Below are 17060 nucleotides of genomic sequence, written 5' to 3'. Positions count from 1 at the left end.
ACTGAGGCACAGAGAAATGACGTGACTTGCCCAGGGTCACACAGCAGACTAGTGGCAGAGTGGGGATTAGAACCCAAGACCTTCTGACTCGCAGGCCTGTGCTTTATCCACTATGCCATATGTCCCCTTGAGTCAATCTTAAAATTGTTAATTTAGTTATGCTTGTTAATTAGAATCCAGAAATAGGCAGTTAGAAACCCTTCACAGTGTCCTTAACAAGAGAATGAATTCTAACATTTAGGACCTTATCGCATTGTCTACCATAGTGTAAACATCCTCCTTTTACATCCCTTAAGTAGTTTTGTGTGATAGGCTGAAGTGGGTAGAATTTAGATAATGTGTTCTAAGTGATTACTATAGACTGAGTGTAGTAGAAGAAAGGAAAGGAATTGTGAATTTTATTGGTTGTAAATAGCTCCATCCCCCCTGCTCACCACCTGTGAAGATAGACTGGTTCGGAGTTTGATTTGCCAAAAGCCAATTACCTTTATGCATCATGCACAGATGGGTTTTTAATAAATGCAATTTTAAAGTTTATTTAAAGTTAAAATTTTCCTTAATTATGGCACACACCATATTAAAAATCTACATGAGAATTTTCTTGTAAAAAAATAAAAAATGCCTTCCTTTTTCACTTATCATCAGAGAAATAACTGAGGAAAATATCTGTTTCAGAGGGTTTCAAAAAGATCTACCCATATGAGGAACAGATCCACAATGAGTGCCCAAGGAACTGTGTTGTAGAGAATACAGATTAAATCTGAGAACGTGTGTTGAATCCCAATGCCTCAGCGTCGCTCAGCTACTGGTGGTTCAATTATTAAACATTTTATTGACGATCCACCCCCAGATTTTTAGGGGTGTCTGGTGTACCGACTTAATTTTATGGTTGGGTAGGAACATCCCACCTAATTCAAGGGGTAGTCAGGCGATATCACACATTTTGGTCCCACTCCATATCTACAATTGCAAGAGTATAGATATTTTCACAACTGATTCAAAAATATTCTGGCCAGGATTTCACTGATAGTGGGCATCACTGAGATCATGATGATGATGATGGTATTTTTTAAGCGCTTACTATGTGCCGAGCACTTTTTAAAGCACTGGTGCAGATACAAGGTAATCAGGTTGTCCCACGTGGGATTCACAGTTTTAATCCCCATTTTACAGATGAGATAACTGAGGTACAGAGAAGTGAAGTGACTTGTCCAAAATGACACAGCTGATAAGCAGTGGAGCTGGGATCTGACTCCCAAACCCATGCTTTTTCCACAAAGCCATGCTGCTTCTCTGCAGCAGTCTACTGTGCAGAGCACAGTACTAAGCACTGTACTAAGTGCTTGGGAAAGTATAATAAAATCAGTAGATAGTACCGCTACCTTCAATCTGGGTGGGGGAAGAGATACAATGAGTTAGCAGGAAGGAGGAATATCAAAGTACATAAATGCATTTGGGCATAAAAAGTACATAAATGGGACAATGATCAGGATGACATGACATTTTGTATAGCACCAGTTATATTGATGAATCAACCAATATTATTTATTGAGCACTTATTCTGTGCAGAACACCTTACTAAACTGTTGGGATTATTTAATGGAGATGGTAGGCATGATCCCAACTTAGTGCCTATTGCGGAAGAAAGATTTGAGATGTTATTCTTTAAATTTTGGGTACCTCAAATGCCATCGTCTTCAAACACAAAGGACAGCGACAAACATGCTATTGCCTATGGTGCTTTTTTAAAAAAAATATTACTCTTCGGCATAATCCAAACCTTGAGCTTTGAATCGCAAGCCTTCAGTTTGGAAGTTTTTTATAAAATATGCATATATGCCTAAGGAAGTTCAATATATGTTTCCAAAACAAGAAGAGATGGGTTCTCATTCAGAAACTCCAATAAAAGACATTTGATAGTTTTTTCTTAAAACATTATGAAAAAGAAATCCAACCATAAAGGTGGATTGCTCTAAGCCACCTAGGCTGAGGACAGGCAATGTGTCTTTTTACTGTTATACTGTTCTTTGCAAACAGTAAGCACTTAATAAATACTATTATTTATGAGAAGCAGCATGTCCTAGTGTATAGAGCAAGGGCTTGGGAGTCAGAAGGTCATGGGCTCTAATCCCTACTCTGCCACTTGTCTGCTGTATGACCTTGGGCAAGTCACTTAATTTCTCTGTGCCTCAATTCCCTCATCTGTTAAATGGGGATTAAGACTGTGAGCCCTGTGTGGCACAGGGATTATGTCCAACCCGATTATCTTGTACCCACCCCACCACTTAGAACAGTGTGTGGTACATAATAAATGCTGAACAAATACCATAATTATTATGATTATTTTGATTGGATGAATGAAGATTGCTCACTGTATTCAGAAATCGTTCTATGGCATTGCCTGTACCTTAAAATTTAAAGAACTTAACTAAATATTAATTGTCCTCAGTAATGCAGCCCGGTACTCTGTCTGGCTTTCAGGAAGCAAAATTTCCTTTTCTTGCAAAGCATGCAACTGGTAGTTGTAGAAAGATGGCCCTCTCAGTTCTGCCCATATCATATGTTTTGACTGGGCATTTTGGCTAGAACATCAATCAACAATCCTACTGAGCACTTTCTGTGTTCAGAGCATTGAATTTAGCTCTTGGGGAGAGTGCAATTTAATAGACTTGGTAGATGTGATCCCTGTTGTTAGGGAAAGTTTATCTAACAACGCAAGCCTGTTTGGTTATAGAGCATACTGTGTTATCAAGAAATGACTCGTACACACATGAGGGGCTTCAGAATCCACTATAACATGTCTTCTTTTAGGTGGGATTTTGCAAAAATGCTGTTTGTTGTTACAGAGCAACTGGATGCACTGTCTTCAAAAGAAAAAAAAATTCAAACAGTTTAATTGGGATATGTTTTCCTGCCCATTCCAGGGCTGGATTAAGAACTGAATTTTCAGTGATACAAATGATCTGGAACCTGCCCAGTAAAATGTTATGGTTGAGTGGAGGAGACGGAAAGTGGAAGGCAGCAAGAATAGCTGAGACGATCTTCCATCCAGATTCTTGGTTTTAGCTCTTCTGTCTTATTATTGGTACCTCTGATGTGTCCTAGACATGATACTGAACTAAAATTATAAGATAACTCTGCGAATTCCTCGTTTAACTGTCCCAGAGGTGCTGCTTCTTAAGCAGCGTGGCTCAGTGGAAAGAGCATGGGTTTTGGAGTCAGAGGTCATGAGTTCAAATCCCGGCTCCTCCAATTGTCAGCTGTGTGACTTTGGGCAAGTCACTTCACTTCTCTGTGCCTCAGTTATCTCATCTGTAAAATGGGGATTAAAACTGTGAGCCTCCATGGGACAACCTGATCACCTTGTAACCTCCCCAGCGCTTAGAACAGTGCTTTCCACATAGTAAGTACTTAATAAATGCTATTATTATTATTATTATTATCCCCAAAACAATCTCTCTGGTATTTGCTGCTGTTACCATCTCTGAAGAAAAAGCACAGGTCCTTGACTAAGGAGTAACATGTAAAATCTCATCTGTCATATTTCTCATTGCCTGAAATATTCTTGCTAAATGAGGAAGCTCAATTCTTACTGAGAATGCTGCAGGATGAGGCTTAGCAGATAACAAACCATTGTCTTTGGTAAACATGTCTAGGGAGAGATCTAGGAGACTCGTGTTTGCAAACATGGTGTTAATGGAAAACATGGTTATGCTTGCTAAGCACCATCAGCATTAGCTTCAGAAAACAGCTCATCTTTATACAGATATTACCCATCAGACACAGCCCAGATCAGTGAGAGCTTGCCTTGCATGTCCCGGGAGTGCCAACTGTACAAGTTACAGCTGTCCTGATGACCTGTCAAACTTACCCCATCTAATTTGCCGAATATTTCCTAAGTGTGTGTTTATTTTTTCAGTCAATTGCTTCCTTGACTTTCGTGCTGTGTTTTGCCTGCTTTTCCTCATTCTTCACCGAATCTTCAGACAGTGAGGTCTCTAACAGTAGGTTGCCTACACCTCCAATAGCATGCTGATGAGCTAGGATCCCTTCTTTTGCCAGATTAAATCTGAAACAATCCAGGGGATTGAAAGAGTGGAGGATGGTCTGTGCCAATTACTTTTGACTTTTCCTTCGTTTCTCTTGCCTCTCTTCCAGCTCCTACTACTTTCACTTTGAAATTTGCTTGTGGAGTTTATCCTGAATTTGAGGACACTTAAAAAGCAAAAGGAAAGTTCAATTTTATAAATGCTTTTCTGGTCTGTCCAGTTGTTTCCATTCTTGGGTTTATTGATCTTAAACATCTCCATGAATAAAAGCCGTTAACATGGAATTTTCCTTTCATCCTAGCAAAATATGAGTCGAGATTTACAGTCAACTCAAAAGGGAAAGTGTCCAACTGGAGAACAGTCAGTATGTTTACCCATCTTTAAAGCCAAGTAGCCAATATTTGTGAATTCCATTCTGATTTCATTTCAATAGAGAAAGGGAATGAAATTCAGTATGCGACCACCTTAGAACTCATAAAAACTCATCCAAACTTGCTGTTTGGCTACTTGTCAGAATGTCACAAAACCACAAATTGTATACCTTTTTGTTGTGGTCTTTGTGGACAGAGGAGTCTGGTAAACGTTTTGCCAACTGGCTTAAAGGGAGTACATTGTACTATGTTTTTTAAACCACTAAAATCCTAAGGAGCTGGGTATCTGGCTAGGTCCCTTTCTCTCACTCTCAGTTTCTCTACTGCATTCTTACAATTGTTTTAGGACTACTGTAGAGATTTACTGTCTGAGGGCCAAATTTGGTTAGATCATTTGAAGCAGGGAGGATGACAATTGCTGCAGCCTTTTCTCCACATATTGAAAGAAATGACCAGAGGTCATAGGTAAAAATTGAATTTCAATTTGCAAATAGATTTGTCGCTTGGATGCTACTCCAGGTTCTAGAATCCATTCTGGGTTCCAAGTGTACCATTTGCAAACTATCCGGTTTGAAGGAATCATGTGCTCTGCATCAGGCCTACATCCAGTCAAGGTCCCGATAATCAACTTCAGGCCCACAAGGTCACTTGGTCAACTTGTGATTAGAGCAGCAGCTTTACTGCTTGTAATTGTCCTACAGCTGTGGCAGGTCAATGGAAAAATGTTCTTTAAACACCATAAGCATCTGATTGTGCAATACTGAAATCAGCATCATTGATTATTCACACTGTCCAGCCGTTCAAAGCCAGGGAAGTAATTAGGGCTTTTTGTGTGGATTATCCACTGAGAAAAGGTCAAATAACTACAAACAGTGCCAGAAAACAGAAGTCACCAAGGACCTCAGCCTCCGTGATCAGTTAAGAAATGCTAAAGCAGGGCTTGATAATGATGTGCTTATGCCAGGTTCTACAGAATTTGATCATTCTGTCATAGAAATCCAATGAAGCATGAGTGATGGCTACTTTTTTCCTTGAAGCTCTGCTTTAGGTCCCTGATGCCCATCAGACAGGTTTGTCAGGCAAAGCAGACTGAGAAGAATTTAAAAGGCAAGGATTTTTTTTTTTTTAAAAGAGGGGGAAGCCTCCAAGGTAACACTATTCACTACCAGGTGTTACATGAATACTTCCCTTTGTAGAGCAACGTTGTGGTTTTGCTGTTCCTCCTCTTCAGCTACATGTGCTCTGGCTGAGAGCCCTAATTGAGGTACTCAAAGACCTACTCATTTCAAAATATTTGCCAGCTTGAAACAGGAGCCTGAAGAGAGAATCAATCCACTTTGAAATGGATTTCAAAGTCTGTTTGTTTGAAATGGGATGGGCAATCCAAGATCAGCACATGAATTTGCTGAAGGGCCGTGAACATTTTCTGAGTTTATGTGGATCGGTTCTTAGCATCATCTTCAAAAGTCTCTTAGTAACTAAAACGTAGCCCTGAACACACATGAATGTTCTAGTCTGGTATGAAGTACACCTGAAAAGAGGAGAGAGAAAGGGGAAAGGAGAGAGAGTGCTTAGTACAATGACGGCGCATATTAAGCACTTAACAAATACCACAATTAGATATCTGATGTGACAAATCTGTTATAATTCTTCACATTCTAAAATGTACAAAAACCCTAGTAACTATGGTCCCTGTCTACTTTTGTACTAATTCCATGCTATTGATCAGTTAAACGAGGGATTATCCGGTTTTTCCCCTTTAGCTGAAGGATTAGTTGTTGAAAAGAAAATACGGAGTATATGGTGTCTCAGAAACTTATGTCCGAGGGAAAATGCAGTGAGATTTTTCTACTTTGTATGAGAAATGAATTGCAACTGCTCAGTTGGTGGGGCAAATAGGATACATAACCAGGTTCTAGTACTAAATCCTAAAAATTCTAAATTAGAACTATGGCTGCCTGGATTATCTCAGCATTTGGTAAAGCCCTAAATCCCTAAATGTCAATTCATGTTACAAACAGTGTCAGTTAATCTTATTTTTAAGCGGGATTTTTTTTTTGGTCATATTGTTTTTTAAAAATGTACTCAGTTCATCCATAATGCTGGTTTTCAATATGTGTTTGGCTAGAACAGTCCTAGGAATCATTTTTCCAACAACATAACTTTTAGCTCAGCTCAGTATTATCAAAGAGACTACTTGTGTGCTGTGAAAATCAAGTGAACAGGTGAATATTATAGTGTGAGTTTTTCTGGATGTGAGATTTTGCAAGAACACAATTCTCACAACCCTGTCACTTGCCGGTTGTGTGACCTTGGGCAAGTCACTTATCTTCCCTTTGCCACAGTTACCTCATCTGTAAAATGAGGATAAAATAGCTCTTCTCCCTCCCTTTTAGGCTGTGAGGCCCTTGTGGGACAGGGACTGTGCTTTAAGTACCTGGCACAGAATAAGTGCTTTACAAATGCCACAGTTATTATTGTTATTATTATTATTATTATTACTGGGGAACTGGGGTGTAGTTGCCTGAGATCAGAGCAACTCCTAAAATTGCATTTCTGCACATTTTTCAAATGATATGTCTTCAGTTTCCTCATCTGTACTTTCCTACTTAGATGTGAGTCTTTCATGAGACAAAGACTGTGACCAACCTGATTACCTTGTATCTGCCCAAGTGATTAGTACAGTGCTTGGGACATAATAAACACTTAAATACTATCATTATAATGATAGTAATAATAATAATGGTATTTGTTAAGCGCTTACTATGTGGAAAGCACTGTTCTAAGTGCTGGGGTAGATACAAGGTAATCAGGTTGTCCCACATGGGCTCACAGTTTACAGTTTTACAGATGAGGTAACTGAGGCACAGAGAAGTTAAGTGACTTGCCCAAAGTCACACAGCTGACAAGTGACAGAGGCGGGATTAGAACTCATGACCTCTGACTCCCAAGCCTGTGCTCTTTTCACTAAGCCGTGCTGATTATCATTTGGCTGAGAAGTCCCAGCTAAATAAGTTCTTAAAATTCCATGATCTAGCCACAAAAATGCTAATCAGTTCACTCCTCGTGACTCTCTGTAGGGATAGAGATGTGTCTGCGGGATAGAAGCAGATGTTCTCACACACTCCTGGTTTTTTGATGAGAAGCAGCATAGCCTAGTGGAAAGAACATGGGTTTGGGAGCCAGAGGATTTGGGTTCTGCCACTTACTGTCTGTGTGACCTTTGGCAAGTGATTTAACTTCTCTGTGCCTCAGTTATCTCATCTGTAAAATGGAGGTTCAATCCTATTTTCCCTCCTACTTAAACTGTGAGTTCCATGTGGGACCTGATTATCTTGTATCTACCCCAGTGCTTTATATATAGTAAGCGCCTAAGAAATACCACAATTATTATTATTCTTTTTGATCTTCCATGCAGCAGGATGGCACGGTGCTGCTGGAGAAGAACTAGGCAGATGCGGAGAAAAGTTGTGAGCTCCTTCACTGTCATTATCTGATCAGGCAGTTCGCTGCTAGGATGAGTAGAAATTGGAAGGTGAGAGAATCAGTGTTGCCTAGTGGGAAGAGCATGGGCCTGGGAATCAGAAGACCTGGGTTCTAATTCCAGCATTGCCACTTGCCTGTTGTGTGACCCTGGGCAAGTCATTTAACTTATCTGTGCCTCGGTTTCTTCAAATGTAAAATGGGGATGAATTGCCTGCTGTCCCTCTAATTTAGACTATGATCTCCAATTGGACAGGGACTGTGTCTGACCAGACTACCTTGTATCTACTCCAGCACTTAGAAGAGTCCTTCACACATAGTAAATGCTTAACGAATACCATAAAAAAGTAAGTTGGGAGAGGTCAGAAGTGAGGAGGTGAGAAGGAGTGCAGGGCTTGAGGGTGTTGGAAGGAAATGTAAGAGTTGGAGGCCTCCTTTGGCAACCACCTCTCCAGAGAAATTTTCACCTCTGGCTATAAACCATTTAATATGAATTAATATGAATATAATATGAAATGTATACGTGTTGTGTAAGTATGAATGTAGGCTGTCCTTCTGCCCTAGGAAAATTTCCACTGGGTTCTCATTACCAACCCTCAATACCCTTGTCTGATTTTGGGAGGAAGTAAACAATTAACTTCCCAGACAAGGTGGGCAAATATTTTCCCTCTTACCCCCCATTTTCCTTTCCTCAAGCCCCAAATTATTTTCCTTTACTAAGTTCTGAAATTGAAGGGACAATTTGAGTTCACTTCTCCCTTGGGAGCATGGGAAGATGTTGGCTAGAAGTAATTCTGGACTTGTTCAAAAGAGCAGTCAACTGTATTTATTGAGTGCTTACAATGTGCAGTCCACTATACTAAGCACTTGAGATGATGATGATGATGGCATTTGTTAAGCGCTTACTACGTGCAAAGCACTGTTCTAAGCACTGGGGGAGGTTACAAGGTGATCAAGTTGTCCCACAGGGGGCTCACAGTTTTAATCCCCATTTCACAGATGAGGTAACTGAGGCACAGAGAAGTGAAGTGACTTGCCCAAAGTCACACAGCTGACAATTGGAAGAGCTGGGATTTGAACCCATGATCTCTGACTCCAAAGCCCGTGCTCTTTTCACTGAGCCACGCTGATCCCTGCCCTCAAGGAGATTGGAATCTTTATAATAGCATGGTGTAGTGGATAGAGCATGGGCCTGGGAGACAGAAGGTCATGGGTTCTAATCCTGGCTCCATCACTTGCCTGCTGTGTGGCCTTGAAGAAGTCACTTAGCTTCTCTGTGCCTCAGTGACCTCATCTGTAAAATGGGGATTGAAGGTATGAACCCCATATGGGACAGGGGATCATCCAACTGGATTTGCTTGTATCCACCCCAGTGCTTAGTACAGTTCCAGGCACATAGTAAGTGCTTAACAAATGTCATTATTATTATTGTCTTCTCTTTTCTTCCCTCTTTCCTAGCTCCATTCTTCCCTCCCACCTCAGCCTGTTTTCCTCTCAGGCTAGAGGTGAACATCAGAATTCTATCTAGCAAGTTGTAGATCTTTATCTTGTAAATCTTGGGGAAATGTACCTAAGTTTTAAATTCTGGTCACAAACTTTGACTGATGTGTATAAGACAAGGAGAGCCACAGATGGCTAGATTAGCTCATTAGAATAGTGCCTCTGTTCTGGGTAGAAACGTCTCTGGAGCCAGATTAGCCATAGGGTAGAGTTTCCTACCAAAGGATATGGTGTAGGTTTGCTGGGGTAGTGGAAGAAAGATGAATGGGTGGGACACAATGGCCAGGAATAAAAGTGGCTGTGTATATTGGCAGGTGTGTTTTGGTGACTGGAGGCATTCTGGAAGCCCAGACATGGTGTTCGGCTCTAAGCATCCTACACACTTCAGCTACGTGGTAGTCAATGAGTCCTGGCTCTTGTGGAGTTTTGATGGCTTCTTTTACACTAGATAATACAATTTGTAGTGCCAAGACTATGCTAACGTATACTCTGAAAATCCCCAAATGAACCTAGTGCAGTGTTCTTTCCTGTATCAACACTCAGTAGACATTGATTTTTGATGGTAATGGTACCTCTGAAGCAATTGATCAAGCTATTTTTCGAGTGCCTCCTGCCTGCAGAGCACTGTGCTAAGCATTTTGGAGAGAATACTAGCAGCAGAAAACACTATCCCTGCCCTGAACTATCCCTCTAGACTGTAAGCTCGTTGTGGGCAGGGAATGTTTTTGTTATATTGTACTCTCCCAAGCCGCTTGGTAGAGTGCTCTGTACACAGTAGGCCCAATAAATGTGATTGACTGAGCAACTGACCTGAAGGAGCTGGCAATCTAATAGCGAAGACAGCTAACAGGGTTCAAGTAGCAAGAAGAACAGCCTGGAAAGAAGGATATGTAGAATAGCAGTGTGGGAAAGTAGCCTGAACTAGAGGAAAGAACACTAAACTGGAAGTCAGAAGACCTGGGTTCTAATGCTGACTCTGCCACTTGCCTGCTCTGTGGCCTTGGGCAGGTCACTTCACTTTTCTGTGCCAGTTTCCTCACCTGCCAAATGGGGATAAAATATCTGTTTTTCCCCACTTTTACACTGTGACCTTCCTCCAGGACAGGGACTATGCCTGATCTAAGTTCTTTGTATTTACCCCAGTGCTTAGCACATAGTTTAATAAATACCATTATTATTACTATCACCACTATCACCACTATTAATAATAAAAATCAGGTGCTTAAATAGTAGACATTACAACCAAGTTTCTCCTTTGTAGGAAACTCTTTTTGAACTCAGAGGAATTTATCTGGTTAGGAAAGAGCTGAGGGTCCAGATAGGGATATCAATCAGACTGAAACTCTCTCCAATGCAATAAGTATAAAATTGAGATTTTTCAGCTCTAATTAAATCTACTACCTTTATAATATTTTACTTTTAGGATATTTTTGATGAGGCTGAAATGCTTATTCACTAAAGTAAATGGCCTTGAAAAAAATGGCTTTATCTTTTTAATTTTGCCCTCATGGCCAGATGAACACACTGAACACACAGATGAACACATTTGATTAATATATTTTTACATCCAGTTTTGGGCTGTTGGTTTTAACCTTCATAACTTGCCTGTTTTAGCTCGTAAAGACGGGAAATGGCAGTGGAGCATTCTGTAGTACTTTGGTATGGAGGTTACCACACAAAAATTGTCATGGCAGTGAATTGGAACCCAGTTACTGTACTAAAAGCTGAAAGAACTATTGTTTGTTCAGGATTGAACTTGAGGAAAACCCTAGGGTATTGCCTTCCTTCACCAACCTTTGGAACTTTATTCTTTTTGTCCTTTGGAATCAACCTAAACTCTGTCACCACCTGCAAACATTTAAAAATCAGTGTTTTAATTATAGGAAAATGCATAGAAGGAATGTCTGAAAATGCTTCTCCCTCCTCATTTTTTCATGAGAAAGATAATTTTCACAGTCATTCAGGCCTGACTTGCATATGCTCTTTCCTGCCCTGTGAATATATTTAGGGTCCAGTCTGATGTAAATTCCCTAGAAGCTGATCTTTCTTTAGGCTGTCAACTCCTTTCAGCATATTCAAGCCTGGTATAGGTTTATTTTTCTGAGAAATTCTTCCCAACTCTTTTTCTCTCAGTGTCAAGTGGATCATCGTTCTTCCCCTACAGAGAAAAATCAATTTGCATTTTCCCCAAATATTAGGCAACATTTTTTGTTCAGTACGCAAAACTTTAATGCATCACATGCAGTAGGATTTTCATACTTTTTGCATGCCTCTATATGATGGTGGCTACAGACTGATAGTCGGCTAGCTGAGCAAATGATAAACTACAGTTCCAAAGCATTCCATGTTAAAGTTTGGTTATAAACAAATAATTTCATTGTCACTGCCAGAAATTCAAACCTACCTAGAGATGCTTCCCTTGTTATGCATCATGTGAGAGATGATATATAGTAGAGCAATTAATAATACTAGATAGTGTCTTATTTTAGGGAATTACTGTTTTCTCCAGGGGTTCTCTTATTGTGATAAGTTGGCATGCCTCATCATCAATGCAAGAAGAACATTAATAAAAGGGAAAGAAAAGCTATATGTATCCCTTTTATTGGAAGCTTACTTTCCAGGAGCTTAGATGGCAAAACTTCTTACACTGCAGTAGAGTGCTTTTGATTGGGAGCTGAGATGTTTAAGTACCCTGAGCGGTTTCAGATCATTTTAGGAATAAGAGTTGTAATAAATGTGAACAGGTCATAATCATAATCACTATTAAGATATCTCTCATATTCCACAATTCAATCTCCTCAACTGTGATAACTTATTTTACTTATCTTCATTAATTCTGCTGCTCTTTAGCGATGTCCTGGCTGGATTAGTGTTTTGAAGTTTTTTTGCATAGACAAATTTATTCCTTGCCTTAATATACATGGAGCAAGATTGATGTATAAGCTTGTCCAGTGTATCCTAATGCTGGCAGGTATTGTTCTGTGTAACGTTTTTGGAGCTACATATCACTAGCTGAGAAGCAGCATGACCTAGTGGAAAAGCATGGGCCTGGGAACCAGAGGACCTGGATTCTAGTAGAGCACAGACCTACTTGCTTGCTGTGTGACCTTGGGCAAGTCACTTAACTTGTCCGTGCCTCAGTTTTCTGAACTGTAAAAATAGGAATTCATAGAGAAGCAGTGTGGCTCAGTAGAAAGAGCCCGGGCTTTGGAGTCAGAGGTCATGGGTTCAAATCCTGACTCCACCAATTGTCAGCTGTGTGACAAGTTACTTAACTTCTTTGGGCCTCAGTTACCTCATCTGTAAAATGGGGATTAAGATTGTGAGCCCCACATGGGACAACCTGATCACCTTGTATCCCCCCAGCGCTTAGAATAGTGCTTTGCACATAGTAAGTGCTTAACACATATTACTATTATTATTATTATTATTACCTGTTCTCCACCTTACTTAGACTGTGAACTTCATCTGGGACAGGGACTGTGTCTGACCGGATTAAATCGTATCTACCCCAGTGCTTAGAACAGTGCTGGTCACAAGAAGTATCGTGGCCTAGTGGGTAGAGAACAGACTTGAGAGGCAGAAGGACCTGGGTTCTAATCCTGCCGCTGCTGCTTGTCTGCTGTGTGACCTAGGACTAGTCATTTAACTTCTCTGTACCTCAGCTACCTCTGATGTGAATTAGGGATTAAGACATGGACTATATCCAACCTGATTATCTTATATCTACCCTAGTGCTTAGTAGCACTAGCATAGTTAGTGCTTAACAAATGGCACAATTATTATTATTCTATAGTAAGTACTTAAAATACCATAATAATAATTATTATTATTTTCACTTCCTAACTCATCCTGGGAACTCTGATGTCTTCACATCCAGCTGATTTGCAGAACATTTAAGCTATCCCATTTTCCTTCTCCTCCATGCTGACTAGCTTCCAAAGTCCAAACAGGTTGCATGCCCTGATTGGGGAACATGTAAGCTTTAGCATACTTGACCCCTCTCTCCCCCACTTCATACATTTACAAACTTATCTTTGAACTCTGTTACTTCTTCCTACTGCATTTCTTTTAGTGTCTATAGACCCCGACTAGACTGTAAGCTCCTTAAGGGCAGGGGTCATGTCTATTAATGTTACTTTATTCTCCCAAGTGCTCAGTACAGTGCTCTACATGGGTAAGAGCTCAATAAATACTATTTATTGATCTGACAATTCTGACTGGAGATTGTCCCTTACAGACAAGAAATCAATCAATCAATCAAATCAGTAGTATTTATTGAAGACTTATTGTATGCAGAACACTATACTAAGTACTTGCTAGAGTAACTATACTATCTGTACTTCCCAAGCGCTTAGTGCAGTGCTCTGCACAAAGTAAGCGCTCAATAAATACGATTGAATGAATGAATGAATAAAGTTGGTAGACGTGATCCCTGGCCACAAGGAGGTACAGATCACAAGTTGAGAAGCAGAGAGGCCTAGTGGAAAGAGCACGGGCCTGGAAATCAGAAAGACCTGAAATTCGGAGCCATCACTGGTCTCTGCGAACAAACAGGACACTTTTCAGATGTTCCTACCTTACCATTCAGGGAGCTCAAAGGAAGAGGAAGAGGTGGAGGAGAAGAATTGATTGGAAGCCATTTCCCATCAGGTACAGCATTCTCTCTGAACCGATTAGTCACAAAATGCGCTCGTGTCAAGTCCCTTTATCATTAGCTGGGTCAGATATCATCAGTGCTTTAAAAGTCACGTGTGGCATCTATAACGGCTGCCTTCTGTTGTTCCTTATTGTCTGGCTTTTTGGCTTTCTTCTCCTGTGTATTATTTGCTCATCAGGCACTTCAGGCTTCTTTCACCTCAACCAATCACGTTCTTTTTAAGTTTGGGGCCCCTCATCCCATACGTTCTTCTGTTCTTATTCAATTCACAAATGGAATTGTTTTGCCAAAAACTGGAAAGGAATTCTGGAAATTTCAATGACTGGGCATGCATATTTGCCTAAGGGAGCAGCAGCATGGCAAAGCACATAAATACAGCTATGAAATGGGAGTCCAGTTACTGAGGTTACAAGTGTTTTGCTGAATGAATTGGGCAAGATGTCAAACTTCCACATAGCTAATTTACCTTCCCATGTAAAATAATATTTGTGGTCTCAACCAGCCTCACTATAGTGCAGAGGTTAGTGTTTAAAATACTAGATTATTTGGCAAAGATACAGGTTAAGTGGCATCTACTCTATCAACTCAGAAATACTGTTAACAGGCAGATCATTTAGCTATAATGAATCCAAAGAATCTCGTTCAGAATATGAAAACAAATCTGCAAAATCAGTATCCCTGGGAACACTGAATAGGAAATACAGCCATGTGGAGCAGATGATGCTTAAGCAAGAAACCTATTTCTGAAGCCCAGAAGGTGGGCATCCACCAATTAAATGCATTTAGAACATAAAGAGTTTTGAACTCCTTAGAAATATGCATTATAGGAAATTGTAATGGCATTTAATATCACGATGTGTTACAAAAGCAAAAACTCCTCATTCTTGGCTACAAGGCTCTCCATCACTTCGCCCCCTCCTACCTCACCTCCCTTCTGTCCTTCTCCAACCCAGCCTGTACCCTCCGCTCCTCTTCCGCTCACCTCCTCACTGTAGCTCGTTCTCACCTGTCCCGCCGCCGTCAACCCCCGGCCCACATCCTCCCCCAGGCCTGGAATGCCCTTCCTCCACGCATCTGCCAAGCTAGCTTTCTTCCTCCCTTCAAAGCCCTACTGAGAGCTTACCTCCTCCAGGAGGCCTTCCCAGACTGAGCCCCCTTTTTCCTCTCCTCTTCCCCATCCCCCCCGCCTTACCTCCTTCCCCTCCCCACAACACTTGTATATGTTTGTACAGATTTATTACTCTATTTCACTTGTACATATTTACTATTCTATTTATTTTGTTAATGATGTGCATCTAGCTTTATTTCTATTTATTCTGATGACTTGACACCTGTCCACATGTTTTGTTTTGTTGTCTGTCTCCCCCTTCTAGACTGTGAGCCCATTGTTGGGTAGGAACCGTGTCTATATGTTGCCAACTTGTACTTCCCAAGCACTTAGTACAATGCTCTGCACACAGAAAGCGCTCAATAAATGATTGAATGAATGAATGAATGAATTTTTGCTGCCCATTAGGGAAATTTAGGGGACAGTACCAAGGCCTTTATGCTGAGAAAACTAAGACCTTACAGAGGCTCTTGCCATCATTATGGACTTGTGTTGCAGTAGCAACTGAAGAAGTTTGGCTTCCTGGAAAGGTTTTATCAAGATCCTGAGCCTACTTCTTAATGGTGTGGCTGTTCTTTCAGGTTTTGAGGTATTTTGACTGGTAATTTCCAGAAAGAAAAATGTGGGGCTCAGTGTGTGGAAGTGAGAATGGGTGGGATCTTACTTCTTTAGTACTTCTGTTTCTAAGACTAAATCAATCAATTGTATTTACTGAGCAATTACTGTGTGCAGAACACTATACTACGCACTTGGGATGGAACAATGTAACAGAGTTTATAGACACACTCCCTCCCTGCCCATGATCAGCTAAATATCCCAGAAACACTTGGAGCAAAGACCTGATGGGAGAGGTGGAGATAAAGAAGGGCCATAAAACCACTGTGGCAAAAACAGAGGCACCAATCTCTCAGAAGTGTGTGATCCAGTTCATGAAAAACGTGTAAACAATTTTGGACAGGCCTGAACTCAGTTTCTCATAATCCCCAAGGGGACAGAGCTGAATTGTGTATCAGGTCCAGCTTTATTCAAACTGTTTTATGTTAGCAAGTTTAAGGTTGCAGTAAGGGACTTGGAAGCTCTCTTGAAATACATTTCTCATTCTTTCAACAAATAATAATTGAGGTATTTGTTAAGTGCATACTAAGTGCCAAGTACCATACTAAGCACTGGGGTAGATACAATATAATCAAACTGGACACAGTTTCTGTCCAACATGACACTCATAATCTAGGGGGAGGGAGAACAAGTATTTAATCTCCCTTTTGCAGATGAGGAAACAGGCACAGGCAAGTTAAGCAACTTTTCCAAGTCACACATGGAAAAATGAAGCAGTAATGCCAGCATGGGACTTAGCGAGCAGCTCTGGGCTAATGTGGCATCAACCAGTCATAATAAACCAAAGATCTATTGAAGTAGTAGTGTCCAAGGCAGGAAATGTGTCTGTTTGTTATTATATTGTACTCTCCCAGGGTCTTAATACAGTGCTCTGCACACAGTAAGCATTCAGTAAATACAACTGACTGACTGATAATGCTCTACCTGGCTACATTTCCTAGACTTGCCACTTACGTTACATTTAACTAATTAAGTGGTTTGGCCAATGTCATCTACCAAGAAGATTCTGGCTCCTAGCAGCTCACCTGCATCAAAGCAATCTTCATCACAACACAGTATCACTGAGAAGGACATGATGGAGAATGAATGACTTAAATGGAATCAGTTGAAGTACTGGGATAGTAAGGAAACAGGTCAGAAGCAATATTTTAAAGATTCATACAACCACAACTTCTAACGAATAGTATAACCTTATAAAGGTAGGACAAAAGCTCCCTGTGGGTGGGGAACATATCTACTAACAATATACTGTACTCCTCCAAAAGCTCTACACA

The sequence above is a fragment of the Tachyglossus aculeatus genome, chromosome 2, assembly GCF_015852505.1.
Source record: "Tachyglossus aculeatus isolate mTacAcu1 chromosome 2, mTacAcu1.pri, whole genome shotgun sequence".
NCBI lineage: Eukaryota > Metazoa > Chordata > Mammalia > Monotremata > Tachyglossidae > Tachyglossus > Tachyglossus aculeatus.
The sequence above is the reverse complement of the archived record's forward strand: the minus strand, read 5'-3'. Positions refer to the sequence as shown.